The sequence below is a fragment of the Alligator sinensis genome, unplaced genomic scaffold (assembly GCF_000455745.1).
Source record: "Alligator sinensis unplaced genomic scaffold, ASM45574v1 scaffold1008_1, whole genome shotgun sequence".
NCBI classification, from domain to species: domain Eukaryota; kingdom Metazoa; phylum Chordata; order Crocodylia; family Alligatoridae; genus Alligator; species Alligator sinensis.
Window position 1 is genome coordinate 512,562 of NW_005842013.1, and position 7,952 is coordinate 520,513.

Below are 7,952 nucleotides of genomic sequence, written 5' to 3' on the forward strand. Positions count from 1 at the left end.
CTTCCCTCCCCCATCCCATTTCTTCCAGCATGAAGTCCTTCCCCCCTGTTCTCTAAGACAGGATTTTCTTATCTCCACTGCAGCCAAACCCGGAAGCAGGAGCATTGACCTTTCTGCCTGCTGAGTATCTGCGCTAGATTTAGAGCAGAAAAGCCAACATTTAAGGGGCCCCAGCAAGGTGGGAAAAATACTAGAGCAGTTCTTCTGTTGCAGAGAAGCCAGACCACAACAGGGTTTGAGACTATGGCTGCCTGTTTGAAATCACTGGGTGGTGCATCTTGTGGGAGGCAGTGGTAGTCTGAAGTCAATCAGAAAGCAGGGTAAATCATCTGTAGGTATTTGAGTTGCTCTAATAAAACGTATCAGATTTACCCAAACCTTGTCCTTAGACCAGCATGGCTAAAACCTACACCCCTGTAGGTATCTGCATGCTTAACAGCAGCACCCCGCTGTACCCTTAATAGGATCTTGCGGCACCCCAGGGTGCTATAGCACCCTGGTTGAGAATCGCTGCTGTAGGCAATCAACAGGCAGCAGTTTGCCTCTGGATAACAAGAATAGCTCCCCCATGGGAGCAGGCTCCCTGCTGCCCTTTGCGCTCCCCCAGCAAACACCTAGGAGCGTCACCCAAGGCTACGCCTGGACACCAGGGCTACCATCGAGGGTGTTTTGGTCCTTGCCTACGGATTCAAAGCCCCGCCATGCGGACAGCACAGCATCACCCCCACCCAATTTTGGGAAGCGAAAAGGAGATTCCAACTATCTTCCTGCCAGACTTGGTGGGTTGGACCCTGGAAAAAAAAAATCAATCCTTAGCGCACAATCACGTGTGGCAGCATCCTTGTTGCAAGGGCAGTGTAGGCAATGCTCGCTGAACGAAGAAAAGCGGTCCTTGGGAAAGAACAGCACGTGAGCAGGGACTGTAGAGTAAGGACTATGTGCAGACGGGCAGAGTTAAGGTTACATGTACCGTCTCAAATTCATCTGGCCTGAACACAATGTGAACATCTTATAGCCTGATCCCAAGTCCTGACACCAGGGGAACCTTTCCATTCACACCGCGGAGGTTAGGCTTTGTCCTTAACCGTCTAGGGCAATTGTTCCCAAGCCGTGGCACACGTCCCACCAGTGGTACCCACACAACCTGTCAGTGGCACGCGTTAACAGAGCTATTATAATTACTTTGTATGACAAAAATGTGCTGGTGGCATTTAAGGTTGTATCATTTTAAATAGGCGGTGCACAATCTGTCAAGTTTGGGAACCGCTGGGCTAGGGGATTGACTGTAGTTTCCTTAAGAGGGCTTTAATCAATGTGCAAAGTGAATCTGGGGGGGTGGCGAGGGTCCCCAGGACTCACGAGGGGCATTATGTTTCTGTGACACTAGCTGCAGCCGGCCTTGGGCCAGCTAACGTGATGGGAGACACAGCTCCTCTAACAACAAGTACTTGAGCCTGGTAGGGGGAATTATCACGGGAAGGGGAAGGGGAAGGCACGTCCAGGCCCTGGCTATCGGGTGACCACATCCTACCATCCTTCTCATACACAGATCAAAGCCCACTTTAAAACCAGTTTGGTTTGGGGATATTTTTCATCCCCATTCCTCTTTGTGGAAAGCTGCTCCAGAAGCTCCCTTTGATGCTTAGAAACTTCCTCCTACTTTCCAGCCTAACTGTATCCACACCTGGTTTACACCCCTTGGTTTCTGTGCCAACACTGCCCTTCAGCTTCAATAGTTCCCCTCCCTCCCTAGTGCTCAGCCTGATGTATTTATTGAATGCAATCAGATCCCTTCATTCGACCAACTCTTTTAGCCCCTCTTGCAGAAGAGACTCCGCTCCCCCGATCATCTTAGCAGCCCTTCTCTGCACCCGGCCCAGTTTGCATTCATCCTTCTTGAACATGGGTGATTAAAGTGTAACCGATATTCCAAGCAAGGTTTCACCAAGGCTTTGCTAATACTTCTCTGTCTCCACTGAGAACACCTGGCCTGACAGAGCAGATAAACACAGGCTTGCATTTTTTCTCGTGCCTGCATCATACAGCAACTTGAGTCATCCAGTGATCAGCTAATGCACCAAGATCTCTCTCCTGCCCTGAGCAATTGCTGGGTTCCAGGTGATAGCAGTCTTTCTTGTTATTAGACCTTCAGTGGAGGATATTGCACTTTGTCTGACAATCTCACCCCATACCTATTGCTACACTCTTCGAGGTCCGACTTGTCTCGCATTATATTCTGGCCCTCTGAACTGATACTGCCCTCTCCCCTGAAAATGCTTCCTACCCACCTGACAGCTCTGCTAACCCTGATGTTCTCCAGTTTAACAATCATTTCCCATGCAAGCCAGCATCAAATGCTTCGCTGAAGTCCTGAGAGAGAAGGTCTACATTCCCTTTGTCTGGAAAAAGCAATTCTTTTAGTCTGGCATGATGCACCTTGCAGCATTTTTGCCTCATTTTCCGTGGACCTGCATGTCTTTAACAATCCCCCCAATGCCTTGCACAAAAGCCTCATAGACTATTGAGGCCAGACTGCCAGGACTACCCCTTTCCCAGCCCCACAGACCCAGCCTGAAGCAATCCGGCGCTTCCTGTAATGTAGATACATATATCTTAAATAGATCCAGAAAGTTGGAGGAACACGTGTCTAAGTATCAAGCCAGGCACAAGTTAAACCATGTGGGGCACAGGGCAGCAGCTACCTGGCAAAGGGACGCCAGAATAGAAAGGCAGGGGAAAGCAAGCAGAGTGGGAGACTACAACACCGACTGCAAGCTCTGGGGTGGAGCTTGACTTCATGAACATTTGCTGAAATGGCCCGTGATAGTAGCCAGGCAAGCAAGAGCTGCCTTAACAGCGGCACAGCCCGGCGCTCGCAATCGTGCTCGCGTTCATCCTCCCGGCTCGGCCGCCAAAGAAACCAGAATGACATCCCGTGTTTCAATCAAGGCCCAGCCTAGGCAGGAAGCCTTCATTGCCTTCCCAGCCCAACATGCAATCATGCACATAAAGATGCGAACAGCTGGAGAACATACAGGTTGCATACATGCATGGTAGCGTTAGAGTGATGTTGTAGCCGTCACGGCCCAGGAATTACTGCAGAGACAAGGGGTGTTGGTTGTAGCCGTGTTGGTCTAGGCAGCCGAGTTTCTTTGGATAGATGTGAGATCTTTTATTAGATGAACTGAATAGTTAGTTGGTCTAATAAAAGATCTCACATCTACCCAAAGAACCTCACCTGCAGAGACCAGGATTTCTTTGGGCGACACCTTTAATTGGACCAATTGGGATAGAGGGAGACAAGCTTTCAAATGCTTGTCTAGGTGTCCTGAAGAATGTCTTGCATTTGAAAGCTTGTCTCCCTCCATCCCAACACTGCAGTTGGTCCAATAAAAGACGTCAATCAAAGAAATCCTTAGAAGTGCCTCAGATGCTGCTGCCTCTACAAGACGTACTTAGGACTTCTCAACTCTGTGTCGTTGATCTGTACTGCTAACAGGCACTGGAGATCCGCCGTTAGCTCAGGGACGGCTATCTCCTCCTCTTCCAGGGTGCTGGGAGGGGGTATCAGCAAGGGCTGAACTCAGGAGGGGTCACTGCAAAGCACAGATCTCGACCGCATGAACAACAGAGCAGGGCTTATCAGCTGTGAATAGCAGCAAGCAGCCTGGCTCTGGGAGATTAGCCACAGACCAGGACAGACACACGCTTGGCCACTGTGTTACGGGGAACAACCCACAGAGGAGCTGACGGGAGCCTGCTTGGGCTTTGCATATGGTCAGGCCCCTACTTGGACCTTGCAGGCCCGAGGCCAAGAGGCTCTGGAGGCAGCAGGACTTCCAGCAAGTGGTACCACCTGTGCCCAGGCCATTGCAGCCTGAGCAATCTGTTCCCCGGGCCAGCCGGCTTCTGCTGACTCCAGCACAAAGCAGCCGCACATGGGAGATTACCATGCTAATGAGCGCCGAGCACATCCGGCAGCACGCTCGGGAACTAACCCACAGCCAGTGGCAGAAAGCACAACCATAAAACCTGCAAGTGGGAACGCTTCCCGGCCACCAGATAAAAAATCAGTTCTGCCAGGGGTTCCCGCCAGCGTAACACGAATGCACCGGCATCTGCTACGCATGCACGACCCACCAGTACACACACACCGGCATCTGCTACGCATGCACAAACCACCAGTACACACACACCGGCATCTGCTACGCATGCACAAACCACCAGTACACACACACCGGCATCTGCTACGCATGCACAAACCACCAGTACACACACACCGGCATCTGCAACACATGCACAAACCACCAGTACACACACACCGGCATCTGCTACGCATGCACGACCCACCAGTACACACACAGCGGCATCTGCTATCCATGCACATCCCACCAGTACACACACACCGGCATCTGCTACGCACGCATGACCCACCAGTACACACACCGGCATCTGCTACACATGCACAACGCAGCAGTACACACACACCGGCATCTGCTCCACATGCACATCCCACCAGTACACACACACCGGCATCTGCTACGCACGCATGACCCACCAGTACACACACCGGCATCTGCTACACATGCACAACGCAGCAGTACACACACACCGGCATCTGCTCCACATGCACATCCCACCAGTACACACACACCGGCATCTGCTACGCACGCATGACCCACCAGTACACACACCGGCATCTGCTACACATGCACAACGCAGCAGTACACACACACCGGCATCTGCTCCACATGCACATCCCACCAGTACACACACACCGGCATCTGCTACGCACGCATGACCCACCAGTACACACACCGGCATCTGCTACACATGCACAACGCAGCAGTACACACACACCGGCATCTGCTCCACATGCACACAGTTGCATACAGTGTTAAAGTGGTCACCTAGAAGGCAAAGCATCCACAGGAAAGACTGCAGCACTGACCCCCTTCCCCGCCCCTCCATCTTTAGCATTCTGGATGCAGCAAGAAGAGCAGCCGGGGAGTTTAATAGGATTTTTTTTCCTGCTTAATGCCCTACTTTCCCCCCCCCCACCCCGCTTTCCGTCTCTCATGCCTGGGTACTCCCTCCTGCGTGTTCCCCCCACCAGCTTCCTGCCAAGGTTTCATAATGCTGGGGTGAAAATCTTCCGCCTCATCAATCAGGTGTCAGGACATCAACCTGAGACATCAAACATTTGAGCCCCAGGCAGCAGATACCTGCAGGACATCAGAGGGGGAAGGCAGGTCTGTTATTACCTGTTGTCATCCGTACACGGACAGCTCGCCCGGTTGCAAGTGACTTCAGAGAGTGCCTGGACTAGAGCAGATCAGGAGTTTCCTGATGCAATGTTTCCCTCTTGGATTATGCTGGTTGTTCAGGAAGATTTCACAGGTCCGGAGGTGGGGGTGGGATTTCAGGGGCAGATCAAGCCCACTGCAAAACAGTGGAGAGCCCAGCGGGCAAGACGCTTCACTGGCACCCTGCTTTGAAAGATTATTTTGGAGCCCAAGCAAGTGCCGACCACGGACTGGCCTGTTTTGGGGTGGGGCGTCTCGCTGTAGCTTTTCTGCAAGGAGTTTCACAAGGGTTTGGTGTTGTCCCAAAACCTCACATTCTTCTCCGCACAGATCCCAGCTTCCTGGCCAGCCCCAGTCTCCGCAAGGCCTCCTCGCCAGGAGTTTTCCTCCCACTCAGCTCCGCCAGCGGGTGCTGTAACCCACGGAGCCCCGCTTCCAGAGGGGCCGAGACTCGGCAGCTCCCCTCGGCTTCAGGTGGACTTGTGGTGGGGGGGGCTCAGCATCTCTGAGCATCCCGGTGCTGTCTACCACTCCTCACTGCAGGCAGCAGCAGGGGGACCACTGCTGTCCTGAGACAGGGCAATGCTTAGGGATGAGGACGTCTCTAGACGGGGACCTGCATTAAGTTTTTTCCCCTCGAAATATCCTACCGCTGCTACCACGGGTAACAGACACCCAGAGGCCCCGATTCAGCAATGCAGTTGAGCGCGTGCCTAACTTGCAAGACACCCACCCCAGGGGAGACACCTGCGTGCTTTAGAAGCATGAGCCGCACAGCTTGGGAGGCTGGATGGGCACCCCGCAACGGGCACTCAGCCCCCTTTATGCAGAAGGCTGCTGCCCCTCGGTGCCATGCTCGGCTCCTAGCCCAACGCTTCCCCTTAGCATCCAAAGGGAGAGGATTTCAGAGCACTCATCCTCCACCATGGCTGAGGCAGGACCTACACCAGCCCAGCCAAACGTTTGCCTAACTCGCTCTTGAAAACGGCCAGGGATGGAGACTCCACGGCCTTCCTAGCCACTCCACTGTGGCTGGAAAGGGCTTCCCGATCCCCAGCCTAAGCCTCTCCCCTCGTGTTCTCAGCCTGTCACTTCTAAACCTGGCCCCTGTGGACAAAGAGAAGGATTGACTGGCCTCCTCCAGACCAGACCCTGGGGTGCGGCTGCTGGATCCCTCTGGCCCGCTGTGGGCGATTGGTGCAGGAGACATCCCCAGAGGCCACAGCAGCGGGCACACGTGAAACCCCCGCACAGGCGATGCCAGGGACACTTGCACATCAGCCTCCCACCCAAAGGAGCTGGCAGTTCTGCAAAGGGAAGGGGGAGCAGCACTAGGGGAGCACTCGCTTCTGCTTCCCCGGGAGCCCCAGCACAGGCACAACTTGCAGGGCAGCAGAGAAAGGGGGCTCTCCGCAGGCACCTGCCTCCTCTGGCCGGGCAATCGCCTGGCACTGAGCACTGCTCCCCCCACGCCACAACCAGCCTCCAGAGACGCAGCCACATCCCCTGCCCCTCTGGCCTGGCAGTGGGTGACCCTGGAAGGGGGGGCACACCAGCTTCAGCAACAAGCTCTCTACTGCTGTGCATCCCCAGGCAGGACCCACTGCCCGCGCGCCCGTAATGCGAACACATGTGCCTAGTCAAACACTTATGTGCCAACACATATAAATACGTATGGATAGGCAAGCACACATATATGCACGCGCACGCATGTTGGCATGCACACACATATATGCACACGTACATATGCACGTGCACATATACACACACACATATGCGCGCACATATATGCACACACACATATGCACGTGCGCACATATGCACACACATACGCACGCACACATATGCATGCACACATATACACACACATATGCATGTGCACACTTACGTATGTGCGCACATACATGTACACATACATATGCATGTGCACGCATATGCGCGCGCACACATATATGCACACATACATATGCACGCACGCACATATGCAGTCACATACACGCACACACATACTCACGCACATACACGCACGCATATATGGACATATATGCACGTGCACACATACATATGCACGCGCACACATATATGCGCATGCACACATATGCACGCACACGCACACATATATGCATGCACACATATATGCACATATGTGCACGCGCACACATATGCACGCGCACACATACATGCACACATATATATGCACGTGCACACATACGCGTGCACACACATATGCACACACACACATATGCACGCGCACACACACCCACACACACATATGCATGCGCACACACACATACGCACGTATACATATGCACGCGCACACATCTATGTATGCGCACACATTTATGCACGCCTGCACACACAAGCACACGTGCACACAGACCTGCACGCGCACGCCGACCCCCCACACGCAGGCGCAAACGACAACCCACCCCCAGGCACATGCAGAGGCAGGATGACAGAGGCTCACACGCGAACACACCCGCACCTGCACACGCGCACACTTTGGTGCAGGCGCCGCTGCACAGTGCAACGCCGCGGCCGGCCCGGGCGAGCGCACCGTGGTGCCAACCCCACGCGTGTGTGTGTGTGTGTGTGTGTGTGTGTGTGCCCGCGCCCGGCCCGCAGGACCCCGCTCACCTGCCCTGG

The 7,952-nt window shown here is 53.9% G+C and overlaps 1 protein-coding gene across 1 annotated transcript in view; it reads right to left on the minus strand.

Annotated features, from left to right (window-relative positions):
- The window catches only part of CAPN5 (calpain 5), a 92,730-nt gene extending 87,111 nt beyond the window's left edge, over window positions 1-5,619 (minus strand). The window contains exon 1 of the mRNA XM_025202059.1: window positions 5,265-5,619. The gene's annotated coding sequence lies outside the window, so the exon portion shown is untranslated. The remainder of the gene's footprint in view (window positions 1-5,264) is intronic.
- Window positions 5,620-7,952: the final 2,333 nt, after the last annotated feature.